The sequence below is a fragment of the Siphateles boraxobius genome, unplaced genomic scaffold (assembly GCF_051911475.1).
Source record: "Siphateles boraxobius isolate OS27281-9 unplaced genomic scaffold, OSU_SipBor_1 6, whole genome shotgun sequence".
NCBI lineage: Eukaryota > Metazoa > Chordata > Actinopteri > Cypriniformes > Leuciscidae > Siphateles > Siphateles boraxobius.
The window spans coordinates 40,529,609-40,548,101 of NW_027509186.1; the positions used below are offsets into that span (position 1 = coordinate 40,529,609).

Here is an 18,493-nt window from a genome sequence, read left to right on the forward strand (position 1 = left end):
TAGCCTTCCCCGTCGGCAATATAGGGTTTATATGTGATAAATGCAAGGAAACAGTCAGGCTGGCGGAGAAGATTTCAGAATTAGAAACAAGCATCCAAACTTTAATTGAGGATAGTAAGTGTGCTAGAGCTTTAGATTCTACTTTGGATGCGCCTAGCATAGTGAACTCTTTACATGATTCGGTTCCGGCTGAATTATTGCCTGTGCAGCCAGGCAGATGGGTGACAGCGAGGGATCGCTCTAGTCACGGATCAAAAAACCACTCTTCCGTTCCGATTACCACAACAAATCGATTTGCCCCACTCAGTGAAACACCCACTAAGAATTCTGTTGATTGTCCCTGGTAATTGGCGATTCTATTACACGGAACGTGAAAATAGGGACACCAGCCAACATAGTCACATGTTTGCCGGGAGCCAGAGCGCCTGACATCAAAGCAAATTTAAAAGTGCTGGCTAATGCTAATCGTAAATTCTCTAAGATTGTTATTCACGTCGGCACTAATGATGTTCAACTCCGCCAGTCGGAGATCACCAAAATTAATATTAAAGAGGTGTTTGAACTCGCAAGTACGATGTCAGGCACTGTAATTTGCTCTGGCCCCCTTCCTGTTCGAAGGAGTGATGAGATAGTTAGCAGATTGTCATCACTCAATGGCTGGCTGTCTAAGTGGTGTCCGCAAAATAATATAGAATTCATAGACAAATGGAAAAGTTTTTGGGGCAAACCTGATCTGTTGAAAAGAGATGGTATTCATCCCTCCTGGGATGGTGCTGCTCTTCTCTCTAGTAATTTGGCTCATAGTCTTAGAGACAAAACATGACAATCTGGGGCTCAGGTCAGGAAGCAGACAAACTGGCTAAACCGACCGTCTGCTAGCGGCCTCGCGTCACCAAGGTCAGATAAATCCCATCACATAGAGGCTCTTTCACCTAGATATCATCATATAGAGACTGTGTCTGTTCCCCGAATTTGGAAATCCAAAAAACGTCCAAACCGATCTAAGGTTAAAAATGTAATTGATATTCAACAAATAAAAAATAGATATAATACAGATGAGCAAACGATAAAGCTTGGGTTGCTGAATATTCGATCCCTTACTTCAAAAAGCACTCAAAGTTAATGATATGATTTCAGATTATAACCTAGATGTGCTGTGTATGACAGAAACCTGGCTAAAACCAGACGATTACATTACTTTAAATGAGTCCACCCCCCATGATTACTGTTATAAACATGAACCTCGCCTGAAAGGTAAAGGGGGAGGTGTTGCTGTAATTTATAGTAATATTTTCAAAACCACTAAAAAATCTAGTTTAAAATATATTTATTTTGAAGTGTTGGTGCTTAATGTAAAAATATATAATGTAAACGATAAATCAAGTTTGAGAATTCTGCTGGCAACTGTCTACAGGCCACCAGGGCACCATAAAGATTTTATCAAAGAATTTCCAAGAAACACAACAGTAATGACTTTATGAACTTCTTCACTTATAGGATTGATAATATTAGGGACAAAATTATAACTATGCAACCGTCTACTACAGCATCACATCAGGGAGTGCATTATAGTCTCCCCGAGGTAAAATTTGATTCATTTGTTGCCATAGGAGAGGAAGAATTTTGCAAACTCGTTAATTCATCTAAATCGACAACATGTATGTTAGACCCTATACCGACTAAACTACTGAAAGAGATGCTTCCAGAAGTCATAGATCCTCTTCTTAACATCATTAATTCATCTTTTGTCTCTAGGATACGTACCAAAAACCTTTAAGCTGGCTATGATTAAACCGCTTTTTTAAAAAATGCAACTTGATCCTACAGAATTAGTCAATTACAGGCCGATCTCAAATCTACCCTTTCTGTCAAAGATACTAGAAAAGGCAGTATCCTCACAACTGTGTTCCTTTCTTAAAAGAAATGGTATCTGCGAGGATTTCCAGTCAGGATTTAGACCGCGCCATAGCACTGAGACAGCTCTCATTAGAGTCACAAATGATTTGCTCTTATCATCCGATCGTGGTTGTATCTCTCTATTAGTGTTACTTGATCTTAGTGCTGCATTTGACACCATTGACCACAACATTCTCTTAAATAGACTAGAAAACTATGTTGGCATTAGTGGAATTGCATTAGCATGGTTTAAATCAGATTTATCTGACCGCTATCAGTTTGTAGCAGTAAATGAAGAGATGTCTTATCGATCACAAGTTCAGTATGGCGTACCACAAGGCTCAGTACTAGGACCGCTGCTGTTCACTCTGTACATGCTACCTTTAGGAGAAATCATTAGGAAACATGGAATTAGCTTTCACTGTTATGCTGATGATACTCAGCTCTATATTTCTTCCAAACCTAACGAAACTCACCAATTCACAAAATTATCGGAATGCATTGTTGATATCAAAAATTGGATGACTAGTAATTTCCTACTTCTACATTCTGAAAAAACAGAGATCCTAATTATTGGACAAAAAACTTCCACACGTAATAACCTAGAATACCGTCTAACACTTGATGGCTGCTCTGTTAAGTCTTCGTCGTCAGTTAGGAACCTGGGTGTGCTCTTTGATACCAATCTTTCATTTGAAAGTCACGTGTCTAGTGTCTGTAAAACCGCATTTTTCCATCTTAAAAATATATCTAAATTACGTCATATGCTCTCATTGACAAATGCGGAACAACTAATTCATGCGTTCATGACATCAAGGCTAGATTATTGTAATGCTCTACTGGGTGGTTGCCCTGCACGCTTAATAAACAAACTACAGCTAGTTCAAAACGCAGCCGCTAGAGTTCTTACCAGAACCAGGAAGTATGACCATATTAGCCCGGTTCTGTCAACACTGCATTGGCTCCCTATTAAACATCGTATAAATTTTAAAATATTGCTGATTACTTACAAAGCACTAAATGGTTTAGCTCCCCAGTACTTGAGCGAGCTCTTAACGCATTATAGACCTTCACGTCTATTGCGATCTCAAAACTCCGGCCAGTTGATAATACCTAGAATATATAAATCGACTGCTGGCGGTAGATCCTTTTCCTATTTAGCACCAAAACTTTGGAACAATCTTCCTAACATTGTCCGGGAAGCAGACACAGTCTGTCAGTTCAAAGCTAGACTAAAAACACATCTCTTTGACCTAGCATTCACATAACACTCTATAGACTTAATAATTATATATTAGGATTATTAATAACTATAATTCAATATTAGGCTGCTTAGATTAGGTCAGCCGGAACTGGGAACACTTCCCTCATATCCTGATGTACTCGTTACATCATAAGAAGAATGGCATCTACGCTAATTTTAGTGTCTTTGTTTATCCCGAGGTTTTCCCGCAGCCTGCTGGATCCAGGCCGTTTCCAGATCTGACGAAGGACTTTCGCCTGGACCTGATGACAATGCAGTGCTGAAGTGCCAACTAGTGCCTCTCCCTATGGAGGATCCCTATACCACTCTACAGATAAAGCGTTGTGGAATTTTTCGGTTCGCGTACCTACCCAAAGTGATAAGATAAAATAAAAATTCTGCATCAAAATTTATAGACAAGTAGTTTGTTTAGGCATGGTTTGTAAGGAATTACAAACCTGCGCACATATATTCAAACGCACATAACTATAGAATCAATTCTTAATGCGCATGTGAACGCCATCAGCGTCTATCACAGGTTCACGTTTAAAGTCTGTTTAGAGAGAACGGTGTCGTCTTAGCGGCCCCTAATTTAATAACAAATGATCATTTAGACGGAAGTGAATCAATCAAAACTAACTTTAGCTGGAAAAAAAAATTTTTAAGAGCCACTATACAACCAAACCAATCTCTGTTACCTTAAATTATATGTTTATCTCTGTAAAGCTACTTTGTTAAATCTACATTGTTAAAAGCGCTATATAAATGAGGATGACAAACCCGTTCATTCAACGAAAACGTTCAAAAAGCTGATTCCTTAAATGATAGATGTAATGAAACAAGGTGTTAATTATTTTTTAACTTTGAGCTCCACTTTTAAAGGCTCAGCTGGCCAGCAATGCTTCACTTTTGGGCAAAGCCGAAGCAATGCTTCACTTAATAGAGACCAATGGCATTGATTCAATGCGTGACTCGCTGCTTTCCCGCCCCACGGCTTCCTCGCGCTGTGTAATGCTGACCAGCGCTGACGCCATTCATGGTAAATACCACACGTTAAAAGGATGATACGACAAATATTTCGCTTTCCTTGGAAACTGCAAACTTTTCACGAATATACTTGACTTCAAAGAGACGCACGCAGGTATTCGCACGCGCTCAGTCGATCTCATTCACTGTCTGTTTAGGCTTAAGTCCAAATCCACAAAGCCTCTGTACAAATCACCATGATAAACAGTCTTGTTATCATTATTAACTTATTTAACATTCAATACACATGGTACGAACTACGAAGGGTGGCCTTATGAAAAAAGAAAACGCGGTTTGCGGTTTCTGCGGTTGCTGCAGTTACTTGCATTCCTCTGCGGCTGGCCTGTCAGTAGCGCGGTACTACAATATTGCGGTTATCGCGACAGCCCTAGCCTTCAGCACCGCCCTGAACACGGTCGAGCCGACGCAAGAAATATATCACAGGGAGTGATAATAATGAAGCAACAAGGGTATATTGGTGCATACAACATAATGAAACAAGTGCTGGTGCATTCAACATCAGACCTGCTCAGCTGTTACAAGCAGGTTATACAATCACAGCATCCGGAATAAATCCGCGGGACGAGCGAAGTGCACAAGCACAATAATAGGGCAGATATGCAGCTGAAACCACTGCATACTGAAAAGACACAGAACACAGAAGGTTGTACTATAAATGCATTAGTTGTCTAGGTAGTCCAGAACGTGCTACCTACTGAGTCTCAAGGGGAAAAGCACTGCATAGGCTACTTTTCGTGAACGGACGAGGAGCGTGACACCTTGAACACGAATCTCGGTAAGCGTCTGTGAAAGTATGCGTCTTTCAGATCCATCGCTATAATCCAGTTTCCGGGTCGAATGTGCGCGAGGATCTGTTTTATTGTGATCATTTTGAACGCGTGTTTAGCAAGTCTTATGCCACTCAGTACCACTTGAAGATAGCCTATACTCTTTACCGCTACGGAAGTATTTTGTCATGTCTAATGAATTAATAGGGCCACCAGAATGCAACCAAAGCACAATAAGTAGATAGCTATAAGTAATTGTAAATCATTCAAAATAAATGGCATGATCACTAGATTGTATACAGGTGTTACTATAATGATTTTGTTAATGGTGATCAGCAACCAAATATTGATAATGTGGAAGTTACTGTCTTTTGCCTTGGAATGACTTCTCACTTTTTGCTGACAATACAAAGGCAGAGTACAGTAACTTTAAAATAGTGGTCAAAAGTCAAGTTTGAGCTCAAGATTTCTTTACGTAGATAATTTTTATTACTTAAACATCTAATTGCCAGATTTCCAGTGTCCTACCTATAATTAATTTGGCGGGACAACTAAAAATCTTTAGTCATTTTTCTTAGTTCCACACTCTAGCGAGTTAAGGTCTTTTGCCTTTGTAGGGCAGTATAGGTCTTGCAAAATGGTAGCTAGGGTACTCTCTTTGGTCGCTAGGGAGTGGCTTGGCAGCTGCCAATCATGAAACTCTAAAGGCTGCGTGTCACTATGAATGATATAAACCAACTCCCATGTCTCTGTGACATTAAGAATAGAAGATATACCTCTTTGGATTTTGGTTGCTAAGGTGCTCAACAATGGTTGCTAGGGAGGGGCTAGAAGTGTTCAGGTAATTCATGATTGAATGTTTGCTGCCCCGGGTAAAACGAGACCACACTCATCTTTCTATGATACTTCTATCCAGAGATATCCCTTTTATCTCTTTCAATGGAAGTCAATGGAACTTGTTGCTAAGGTGCTGTAAATGGTTGCTAGGGTGTGGCTTAATAGCTTCACAATGATCCTGAGAGACTGATTGGTCGTCTGAGTAAAATGAGCACGTCCCCTTGTCTCTATGACACTGTGATCCAGAGCTATGTTCAATACAAAATCCCTATGCAATGTGTATGACTGCCCATTTCTGTCAGGGTTCTGTCACTTCTGTCTGGTCTTATCTTAAGCCTGGTTCACACAGGACGATTTTAAAATTGTCGGTAGATTTTCCAAACCTGAGAGACCCCACACACGGCGATAAAAAATCACGGGTCTAACAGTTTTGGTCGTACAGTGTGTGGTGCGCAGCCACACGGCAAAATCAACACATCACACTCGAACCGATTTGACTCCCGAGCATTCCCAGGTCAGACGGAAAATCTCGCAAAATCCCTCGAGATCAAACGTGACTTCAGAGTAAACAATCATGGCGGACGAGGAGGATGCAGTGGCGATAGTTTGTAGTTTGTTTTTAACCGAAAAAAAAGTTATCAAAAGAAAAGTCGATGGTCAAAGAAGTGGAGACAACGCGAGCATGGACGGCTGTTTTGATTTTGTTTCCCGGTACTTCCTCTGCGCCTCGTCACCTCGCTTTCTGATTGGCTACATGCCACAGTCCATAGGCTGCGTGCTCGTTTGTCCCCAGGGGACACCACACACGAGGAGAAATCGGCCCAAAAAATCCAACATGTTGGATATCCCCGATTTGAGATCAGAGCGGTCCCGACGTCCTTTCGAGCAGACGAGAGCAGACTTAACACCACACACAGCAGGAATATCTGATCAGATTATTTTACGATAATCGGAGCATACTTAAGATTGTTGGAAGGGGTAAATTGGGGCTAAAATCGGCCTAATTATCCTGCCGTGTGAACTAGGCTTAAGTTGGTGACAGAGGTCTGACATTCCTGGTTTGTCATGTTCTTGTGTTCCAGTTCTGTTTATTGTGAGCACATGGCTTGTCATGTGTTTCCTTTGTGCCATGTGCTCTCCTGTCTATTGTCAGCCCCTTCCATCTCGTTACCTGTTAATTGTATTATCTCCCTCACCTGTCTTGCTTGTTACCTTCTGTCATTTGTTCCCTATTTAGTCTCCTTGTGTTTGCAGTCCTGTGTTGTTTCGTTATTATCTGTTTCCCTTGTGTTTCCTGTGTATGCCTGATAGCTCTCTGGTTTTCCCCTACGGGGCAGTTTTGGTTTTCAGTTTTCATGTTGTTTTGTAGTCGTTTAATTAAACTTACCTTCCTGCACTTGAATCCTCGTCTTCCTTATTTTCCTCATCACGTGACAATTTCATGGGCCGTCCTACACCATAGTAAGTCAATGGGGCAACTTTGGGCAGCTCCTGCCCCCCAGGGGTGCAACTTTTACCCCATTGTGAGGTATGTTCTTACAGAGCCTGCCAGCCTCTTCAAATGTGGTAAACCGCACGTTTCTGCGAAATCCTCACTCGGAGCTATGAATCGTCAAAGTTTGTCGCAATGTTCTGTCTATGGGATTTTTTTCGGCCGCTTTTTCGGCCCTGGGGCGAACATCGTACCCCCGATCACTTATAAAAGTCATAGCACACCATTTCCTAATAATCCGCACGATTTGATGCCTCATTTGTGGGTCTGTGGCAAAAGCTGCGGGAGGAGATGCGGGTTGGGGACAAAAGTTGGGGCTTTGCCTTTGGCAATGGTGGCCATCTTGAGAATTGGCCGCCACATTGAATTTATGAGTGGCCAACGCTTTTTCCAAAATAGTGGTCCTTAGAGAGTATCTGTGCCAAATTTCATGCTTCTATACCAAAGTGAAGATTTTTTTACTAATCTGCTGCACTAAAAGCATCCAAAAAGAAGTGATGGTTAAAAAGAACAGTATAAGATGACAGGAGTAAACTACAAGGTTGAGAATAGGGCACACAAGATTAATTAGCTGCCTGAAGTTAATAGGAAAACACCAGACTGGATTATGCATTTATTGTGGAGAAGTGAAAAATGTAAAACATATACTCTTGATATGTAGAAAGTACTCTGAAAAAAGAAAAGAACTAGAGAGGGAAAATGGACTGAGTTTAAAAAACATATTGAGTTTGCCTGGCACACAATCTATTATTAAGGATGTTATGAACTTTATGAAAGAAACTCAGGATTTAGGTTTTATTATTTTATTTTATTTATTTTTTATTTTAATTGTATTTATTTTTTGTTTTGTAACATATTTAAAATGACATCCCAATGAGTTTACACCTCAATCCAGAAGATGGCGGTAATGCACATTGTTTGCAAACTGCAATTAAGAAGATCCTCGTTGTGAAGTTTTGTTTTGCCCTGGTGAACATCTCTGAGCGTTTCTGCCTGCGGTTTTGTCTTCCAGTGGATTACTCTTGGACTGTTTATGCTCTTCGTGATTCTTTGCTGCCTGCCCTGGACTGTTTCTATTGTGGCCTGATTTATGTAAGTTTGCTGGCCTGACCTCATGCCTGTTTACAGATTACGAGTTGCTTTGTCTCTACTGTTGTGTTTGCTTAAAGCGAGTTTAAAAAATATATATATATATCTCCGCATATCATTTTGGTGGATTGAGTCTGTGGAAATTTCGTTTAAATGGGTTTAGCTTTTATTTTGATGTTAATGTATGTTTATAGCCATATCTGTGTCCTGTGTATTAGATGAATTGCAGTTACTGTTAGGGAGGACAATTAATGTGTCTTTTCTCATGCATCCTTCACCTGAAAGAGTGAATCCGAAGGTGTGTGTGTGTTGATTGTCTCTAGGGCTGCACGATATTAGGAAAAAATCACATTGCGATATTTTATTTTTCAGCGATATGAAAACAATTTCACCAGATGACTTGAATAGCTTCGGAAAGAAAGAAATTTGGAAAGAATGAATCATTCTAGAATGACTGGGGTGATTTGTAATTAAGTAAATCTGCATAGAAATTAAACAAATTACAAGCATAGACAATAGAACAAAGATATGAATGACTTTTTTTCTAGGTAAATCTAACTGTATTAGATTTACAGAGTCAGACATTGAATAATCAAATGTAATAACACTGCATATAGTCTTCACAATAAATTAAATATAATTAATTTAATTATCTTTGTTAAAGCAGCAAAAGTAATTTTCTCTTTCTTTTTTGTTGTTTGATTAACATTGGTGACAAACAGCTGCGATTTATATTATAGGGTTTATTAAGATGAATGCACGGATCCAATATAATATGCATCCATTTTCTTTCTCGATTGTTTACTGGGTTAAAATTGTTCTTCGATGGTGGCCGACGGACACTGTCATCCTTTCTTACCCTTTTTTTTTTAAAGCTGTGATTTTACCACTGGATTTTTATAGCTTTGTAAGATAAAATCCTTCTTTGCTAGATCAAATCATTATTTTGGTATATAATCATATCAATTTAAAAAAGTTGCATTAAAACGTTTATTTTAACTAATAGTCAAATTTTCTACAATATGCAATTGAATACAATAGCAACTAGCTAACAAGAACTTGCTTTGCACTTTTTTTTTCCTGTTACGCCTCACTCCAGTCTAAACTAAACATTTTTTTGGTAATTGTTTTACACATTGCCATATAACCTGAAAATACCTGGGGGGTTATGGGGGGTGCTGGATGGCAGAGGCAGGCTAAATACACATTAATTGCGCAGATATTAACATAAATGCACACATAATATTAAATAAAAAGAAACATGAACAATACTTATTCATGTATCTTTTTTATTTTTATCGATTGCAAAAATTAACTAGATTAATCACAGTTTTATTTCTGTTATGTTCACAATTAAAAAACTTGTGTTATATATTATTATATATAACACAAGTTTTATATTTTTTAATGTAGTTATATATTTTTTAATGTAGTCTATATATTTTTTATAGACTACATTAAAAGCTATATATTTTTTAATGTAGTCATTTCACAGTTAATCTCCAAATGAATGTAGAAACAACATAAAGACAGTGTATTTTTATGTCTAACAGGTATAGGGTTGGGAATTTTAAGAAATTTTTCGGTTCCGCCAAACGAGTTCCGGTTCCCATTCAATAAAAAATATTAAAACAACTAGCCTAATAAAAAATAGTAGTAAGGGGGAAATGCACAATTATTTTTGTGTTTATTTCTTATACTTGTCAAATGAGTTTAAAGGACTGGTAATGTCAATAAATTCAACATATTATTTAGCAATTTTTGCAAAAATAATCAATTTTTCTGAAGGAAAATAAACCGTTCTGTATTCTCTAGGATAATTTGGGATCTCTCCTAGCTTATCGTATCTCCAGCAGTGGCGAATACAGTACATTAGTCTACCATCAAAGTTCAGTTATCTGCATACACTTTTAAATAAAGAGAAATTAATATACTGTTCAAACAGCATTCAATAAGTTTCAATAGTTCTTAACCAGATGTTAAATGTTTTAAGAACCCACTGTTTTTAACATGCACATTTAATTTAAACATTCACAAACACTGGGCTTTGAATAAGGCGAACAAAATTGAATTAACGTTTATTACAACAACACGTGTCCCACGCGTGATCAAACCAGCTCACACATACACTCACAGGCGTCCTTAAAAGACGATCTATAAAACATTTCCCATTGAACACACATATGTGATACGCAAATATAACATTAAAACATTTTGTTCACTGGTATGAGAATGTGTATTTACTAGGGCTGGGTATTGACGCAAATTTCACAATTCGATTCGATTTCGATTCACAAGCCTGCAATTCGATTCGATTACGATTCGATTCAATATTGATTATTTTGGATATCAGGTACAATACATGGCAAATTTTCTCAAGGAAAACAGATCTCTTAACCAATGTTGTAAACTATGGGAGTCAGTTGTATCATTAAAATTGTTTCATTAGCCTTTTTCTAATAATAAAGTTATATGAAATATAAATATTTAAATGTGGCTGTCATAAAAACTTGCCAGATTTATTCAAACATGCATTAAATATTGAAGAGCATAAAGTAATTATAAAATAACATAAAATGCATATGTAATATGGTGCATATATTTAGCAAAATGCTCCTCTCTAGAGTTAATTTTTCTAGCTGACTAACGAGTTCATGGTCACTGGATATGGTTTTTCTGAGGTAAATGTGACGTTACAAGACATTGTTTACAAGCTAGCTGTTTCACTGACGTCTTTCCACGGTTGAAACACTGACTGAGTGATTCCATGTGACAATAAGGATTTCGATAAGTTATACTCTATCTTTTAACACACTTTCAGATGCTTGTTCATGTTTATTTCGCGCTGTAACTGGTAATATTAAGGCGGAAGAGAAGATCATGTGTGCTCGGCGCTGCTGCTTCTCTTGAGCTGAGCTGCACGCGCCAGAGCGATCTCACGCCACAGCGCCAAAATGGTTATGTTCTTGAATTTCGTAAGAAAATGGACGTAATTTGAAATCTGAGACTTTGTTTCATATCAATAGTAACAAAGCACAAAGATTATTGCGTTTATTGGATGAGATGCGCGCTATAATGTTCCATTCATTCATCAGCTGAAAACAGGATGACTAATCGATTCTTGGGATTTAAGAATCGATATCGGTTCGTAAAAATGAGATGTGTTATTTTTACCCAGCCCTAATATTTACCTCACCAAACCTTAAATAGGTGTATATGACCAAAACCAGGAGCTCTTGAGTGCAATCACTCTCTTCGCTGAAACTACTGCATACACATTACAAGAGGCAATGCCGTAAAGTGAGAGTTGCAACACCATCTCTTAAAGGAACCACGACCAATTTATGTCTAGTGTCATATTTTGTAAAACTCATCCCACTTGGCTACATTCTCCCCTGCTAAATGTCATTGTCCTCAATGACTAATACATATCCTTCACTTCTTTGACAGCTTCTCAAAGAAATCACTGCCTAAACTTGTTAACAGCTGAGAAAAGACTTTGGGGCTAAGTGACACTGCATTACATACTGATCTCGGCTCATTAAAGGGGTTTGAGTGTAGACCAGAATTGGCCCTTTTTGTTCTCCTATGCGTTGGTACAGGCCTTCTCAGTACTGGTTCTTCCACTTCTAGAGCACAGCTAGTGTCAGGGGCAATCTGCTCAAGTACAGAATCATTTTGTTCAGTACTAGCTGAAACCAAGCTGGATTGATCTACCAGTGCTTCTTCATCTTCCGCAGAACTTCCAATCTGTGTTGTCTCCTGCAAACTGGGGTAAGTGACTTCCTCTAGACCAACAAAATCAGGATCAGAATGCACTTCAATCGGCTCAGAAACTCTTTTTGGCTGTGGTGTTGTAGGAGGACAGTTCTCCATCACTTCTGGGTCAGGAGCATAAGTGACGCAGGGCCGCAAGTCAGCTCTATGCAGTCTCTTTATAGGGCCACCCTCAAGAGGCTCAACGGTATGTGTGGTACCTTGCACATCTATGACCTTGTAAACGGTAGGACCCCATGAATCCTGTATTTTATTCCTACCCAAAGGTCGGTGACGCAGGTACACCTGCAGACCAACCTTGATCACAGGATAATACATCTTGTCATTCAGAGGGGCTAAACTCTCAGTGCCTTTTTGTGTGCTTCCTTCAATCTCTCCTGATGAACCACTAACCGGTCTTGTTTTCTGTCCACAGGTTGTTCGTGACCTAGCAGGGTATCGATGGGAAGATGTGGATGGATTCCAAAAAGTTAGTAGTATGGTAAGTATCCAGTGGTTGCATGGGGCGTGACATTGTATGCATAAAACAACTCATCAAGGTGTTCTGGCCAGCGCCTTTTCTTTTCAGGAGGATGTGTGCGGAGCAAATCATGGAGCGTTCGATTAAAGCGCATACACAAACACCATACTTCATGAACCATTCCCCCAACAAGAGTTTAGCAGTAGTTTCAGCTCTCTGATCTCTAGTTGGGAATGCTTGTGTGAATTTTGTGTAGACGTCGTTCACGATTAACACACTTTCCCGTCCATCAGAGGAAGGTTCAAGCACAGTAAAATCAACTGCCACTACTTCAAGGGGTCTAGACGCTAGAAACTGCTTCATCGGAGCATGTATTCTGGGCTGTGGCATCTTTGTTAAGATGCATATCTGACACTTTTTGATCCATTGCTCCACATCGTTGTACATACCCACCCAGAAGCACCGCGGTCTCCACAGACTAATGGTGTGCTCAATCCCCTGATGTCCCATGTTTTCATTCATTACACACTTTCGAGGACAGGTTCTTTTAAACACTCAGGTAAGAGCAACTGTTGCAATTCGATATACGAATACATTTGAATACATTCACCTTGATGTTGATCCTTCACAATCTGATAAAATAAACCATGCGACTGGAGCAACCTGGATACTTTTCCACTGTTTTATCAGAGATAAGGTGGACTTCGAAAGGCAAGATATTTCAGAGCGGGAGGGATTTCTCCTGCAATCGCAGAAGGTTCTGAAAGAACTGATGGTAGGATCGTTCTTCTGGAAATCTACCAGCTCTTCTACTTTATAGCCCATTATGGTATGCATTAAGGGTGTCACGATTTCTATTTTAAATCGAAATCGATCGAAATTAATTCACAAACTCAAAAATCGAAATAAAAAATGGAATCGTCGATACTGCCACGCCCCCATGTCGTGCCCGTGATGGAAAGTTCGGATCGTTTTACTGACTCTATTGTTAAATCTCGTTCATCAAAATTAACTAATCTTTTTTCTAGTCATTTCAGGTGCTTTAAATGTTATACTTTTAACAGGCAAATTCCCCGAGTACATCCACCAACGCAATCTTGATCATATTCTGAATTAAGAAATCATTATAATGCAGTCAAAAGTAATTTACAGGGAACATTAATAATTACTTGACCTTCCGAGTCTTTTGTTCATTTGTCGCGTGACAGAGGCAATGAACGGATCGTTCATGAACGACTCATCACGCCGCGGAAAAAAAACACACGTGTTGAAAGGCTGTGAGTCCTCTAACTTGGATTCTATGCCCGAGCCCGAACTTGGCCGATATTTCCCGTCACTATCCTCGGGCAGGGCTCTTGATCTATAGACATGCACTCCCAACGCAATAGAGTACGGCGCGGGACTAGATCTGATGGCCAAGTGCGAGCGCGGGCGGTGATGCACTCACTCTATGTGTGCGGGAGAATAAAACGATTCGCGGGACTCCTGCAAACTAGAAATATCTATGAATAAAACATAAAAACTAATACATTTTTTTCATCTGTTGCAGAAAAGCAACAAGAACAACTAAAACAAAATAGAAACGATTTACAGGCCAGAGTTTCTATTTATAACATTTGCAGCGTTGAGCGATTTAGCCAATCACTGACATATGTGTTGATTTCTTGAACGCCATGACCAATCAGAAGCATTTAAGATAGACTCTCCTCACCGCTCAAAACGGACTTTTTGTTCAGTGCTGAATTCTGTAAGCTGGCAAATCCTCTAATTATAACAAACAAAGTGTAGGATATATATTATGAAAGATTCATTGTACAGTCAGCTTCACTGATAATAACAGATGTGTGAGATTGCGATGAACTGATGTCAGCTTTTTAGGAGCAACAGCAACCTGTGCTTAAAAAAAAATCGAGAATCGAATCTAACCATGACCTTAGAATCGAAAATGTAATCGAATCGAGGATTTGGAGAATCGTGACACCCCTAGTATGCACACTTCCCTGGTTGTCAGTGCCTGTATCTTCTCCACAATCCAAGGCACGAATTTGTCTGACCCAGCAACAGCTCTCACCAGCAATCACCAAGTCAGGCTCCAAGTCTGTCCCTTTGTTGACTACATGACAAATAGCAACACAGTTTTCATACTCGTCGGGAATGGTAAACTCCCTGTAGCCCAAGACTGGTTGCCCACTGAAGCTAAGCAGGGCTGAGCCTGGTTAGTACCTGGATGGGAGACCTCCTGAGAAAACCAGGTTGCTGTTGGAAGAGGTGTTAGTGAGGCCAGTAGGGGGCGCTCACCCTGTGGTCTGTGTCGGCCCTAACGACCCCAGTATAGTGACGGGCACGGCCGCATTAACAATAGGGCTAGGCGGGGCTAAAGCCCCGGAGCCCGAGCAAGGAGGGGGCCCGTGATTGGCTGTGGAGCAGATTTACTACTACTAGCCATCTGATTGCCAAAGCCTTACCACGCCCCCTACAACTTATCCCTGTTATTTAGTGTCGCTTTGCGGTATATTCCATGCATTATCATGGAATCATTATCATTAATACTATAGTGACCGTTCGCAAAGACCCACCTTTTTCAGTTCATGTGTGACAAGCCGGCTCCAACGAGTCACGCACATCATGTTCTCACTCACGCAGTGAAAAATACATTGCGGGGCATAGACTAACGTTACACTGAGTGACTACGCACCGACATACAAGAGAGAGCTCAGAGCAGCTTACTGTTGATATGAATCAAAGTCTCAACTTTCAAATATTGTCATTTAAGTAATTTAAACAATACCGTTTTTCAAGTTCAAGTCCACCGACGTTAATCTACTGACAGCTTTGTTGTCAGACAAAATTGCGTATTCGGCGTTATGATTGGTCAGGTCGCCTGTCAATCAAACCCCCGTGGGCAGCAGGGCATGGTGAATTGAAACGTCACGTTTTAATTTGATATACCACTCAAATACATTTGTTCTATGTTTAACTTGTGAACGACCGAACTGCTGCTGCACGTAGGCCTATCAGATGATGGCTGCCTGCGCCTTATTAGAATATACGCATCAACCAATCAATCGCCTCCACTCTTCACTTCATTCTAGACTATTCTTAAAATTGTCACTTATTATCTTCGTCTTCGATAGCATAGCTAAAAATGTCATCTTTAAAAAACATGTTTGAGTGGCGCTCAAAAAAGGATTTAAAAAAAAAGCTAAACAGCAGAGGAAACATGAGTTGCTCAGTAAAATCCCCAAGCTATCTGGTTATTTTACTAATATAAAAAAAATATAAAGCTGATGATCACGGAGAAGTTGTGGAACAGCAAGTGGGCCGGTGTTCTGACCATGGTTCTGACTATTCATGCTACCCATCGAGATGTGCTACTTACTGGTTAAATGTGCATGTTCAGACTCATTTTTCTTCTGCTTACCACGCCCATAAATCTATGCATCCTTGCTGTGGAGACTTGTAGGAAACTTTGACAGGTCAAAGATGAATATTTGATGATAATTGTTACTTTTCACACCGTTTTAAAAATAAAAACAGTACAGTATACAGTACTCATAACTTCGAATTTTATTATAGGCCTAATTGTATTTCATATAATAATGTCATTTTTACTTCTTATATCAAATGTGATAATTGCTAGTTCATTTAAAATATCAAAATATCCTCCCCATACACTTACCCTGATTTAAATGAAGTAACGATGTTATAATATTGTGAGATCTACACCATTATGGAAACAATAGAGAATGAATTGACATTCGCTGTGATCGATTCACGCTTGGGTAGCATTTTTTGAGAAGGCAGCACAAATCGTAAGAACACCGGGCACATGTTGGAGCAGATAAAGACACAGCGTCATCATCGACCCCACCAATTTTTGTCTAAGTTTGATTATTAACTTGATGGATGTATGATATTGCTTTTTGTGTTTGATCAAACTCTATATTCGCCTAAAGGGCTGGCGATAATATATCTGTTAGAAATATGTCAATTTTGCTGCGCCATCATGATGTAAGTTTATAATTTAAACGCGTTTATAAGCATTGTGGTTTAGAAACAAATTATTTTAAACTGCTCAGGCACAGTAAGCAGTGGGAGAGAATTCATTTTGTAAGTGCCAGGTTTGAGACCATGGTGAACTTGAGACGGTTTTTGCCCAGCGCACTTGAGTTCCGACCCTGAGGTCTTAAAGTGACAGAAGCTGCTAATAAAGCTGCTGTCGCCATTTGTGTCAATAATGTTAATCAAACATCAGAAGGAAAGTAATTTACTGCCCTTGACTGAATCACTTTTGTAAAATAAATAAGAATGATTGTTGAATTTATAGTGAAAACTATGTATTGTATATTTGATTACTTTATACAATATATGTGGGAGGGTTTTTCTCTCATTCTGTAGTTGGTGACCTAAAGTGGTGGGGGAGGCCCTGAAGTAACTCAAAGCCCAGGGGCCCAGTGAGCTCTTAATGCGGCCCTGGTGACGGGGACACTATACTATCAAAGAGCACCGTCCTTCGGATGAGACGTTAAACCGAGGTCCTGACTCTGTGGTCATTAAAAATCCCAGGATGTCCTTCAAAAAAAAGAGTAGGGGATGTAACCCTGGCATAATGGACAAATTTGGCCTCTGTCCATCATGGCCTCCTAATCATCCCCATATACTGATTGGCTTCATCACTGTCTCCTCTCCACAAGTAAGCTGGTGTGTGGTGGGCGCTCTGGCGCAATATGGCTGCCGTCGCATCATCCAGGTGGTTGAGGAGATTCCCCCTTCTATGTAAAGAGCTTTGAGTACCCAGAAAAGCGCTATATAAATGTAACAAATTATTATTATTATGATGATCACAGACTGTTTGGCTTAGTTTTTATATTGTTAGATACCAATCATAAGAGCTGTGAAAAATGAGCAATTAATCTAGGAATATATTACATGAATGCACTTAGATCATAATCTTGTACAGTAGTTGTCATTCACATTTTGACTATTAACAAGAGGATGACAAAACTAACCTTTGGTACAACAAAAATATAATAGGCCTATTTGATAAACAGATCTCACTTGTTTTCTGTTATTAAATCATGGTTCACTTGAGAATTCACATTTATCCTCCAGAACTCATTCTAACGACTGAATATGTTTTAATGTTTCAGAGCCGATGGAAGTGAAAGAGCAAAGACAAGAACTGAAGTTAAAGGTGATGATGCTGTAGTTTGTTTCAGCCTGTTGACACCAATAAAACGATTTAATGTGACAATTTACAGAAGATCTCAGACATCACCATAATGAATGAGCTGAAAACAGGGAACTTTTGGAGACAAAGAGGCTTTTCAGCAGCTCAGTTAAACATGATGACCCTGTACTTTTTAAATGCAGATTGGATAAAAACACAGTGATCACAGTTCACACCTGCAGTGAAGCCCCTCCCACAACAATTCACCAATAAATACTGGGAATATTCCCATCATCCTACAAGAGAAGGACAAACTCCAGGAGTAGCAGCTGAAATCTGTGTGACTGTTAAAGATGGAGTTTATTAAAGAGGAGATTGAAGACATGTGTGATCCAGAACCATCCAGAATAAAACATGAAGATACTGAGGAACAAACAGGTTGGTGTCCATTCTTGATTCTTCATTGTGACTGCCTTAGTTGATGTGAATTATTAAGCATATGGATGATTATGGAGGCATATGTCCAAATGATCATAACCTTGTATATAGCAGTATGTACATTTACATTTTACATTTATTCATTAAGCTGACGCTTTTATCCAAAGCGACTTACAATTGCTATATAGGTCAGAGGTTGCACGCCTCTGGAGCAGTTAGGGGTTAGTGTCTTGCTCAGGGACACATTGGTGTCTCACAGCGGATTCGAACCCGGGTC

General features: G+C 39.5%; 1 protein-coding gene across 4 annotated transcripts in view; it reads left to right on the forward strand.

Moving 5' to 3' along the window:
* Positions 1-18,210, forward strand: part of LOC143715437 (uncharacterized) — a 181,494-nt gene extending 163,284 nt beyond the window's left edge. Inside the window, exons 1-5 of one of the 4 annotated variants that reach the window (XR_013195754.1) lie at positions 7,824-8,374; positions 12,112-12,145; positions 12,232-12,335; positions 12,564-12,629; positions 17,759-17,845. The gene's annotated coding sequence lies outside the window, so the exon portion shown is untranslated. Of the gene's footprint in view, positions 1-7,823; positions 8,375-9,092; positions 12,336-12,563; positions 12,630-17,758; positions 17,846-17,981 lie in introns of those variants that run through there. The other 3 variants (XR_013195753.1, XR_013195755.1, XR_013195752.1) reach the window with 3 other exon arrangements.
* Positions 18,211-18,493: the final 283 nt, after the last annotated feature.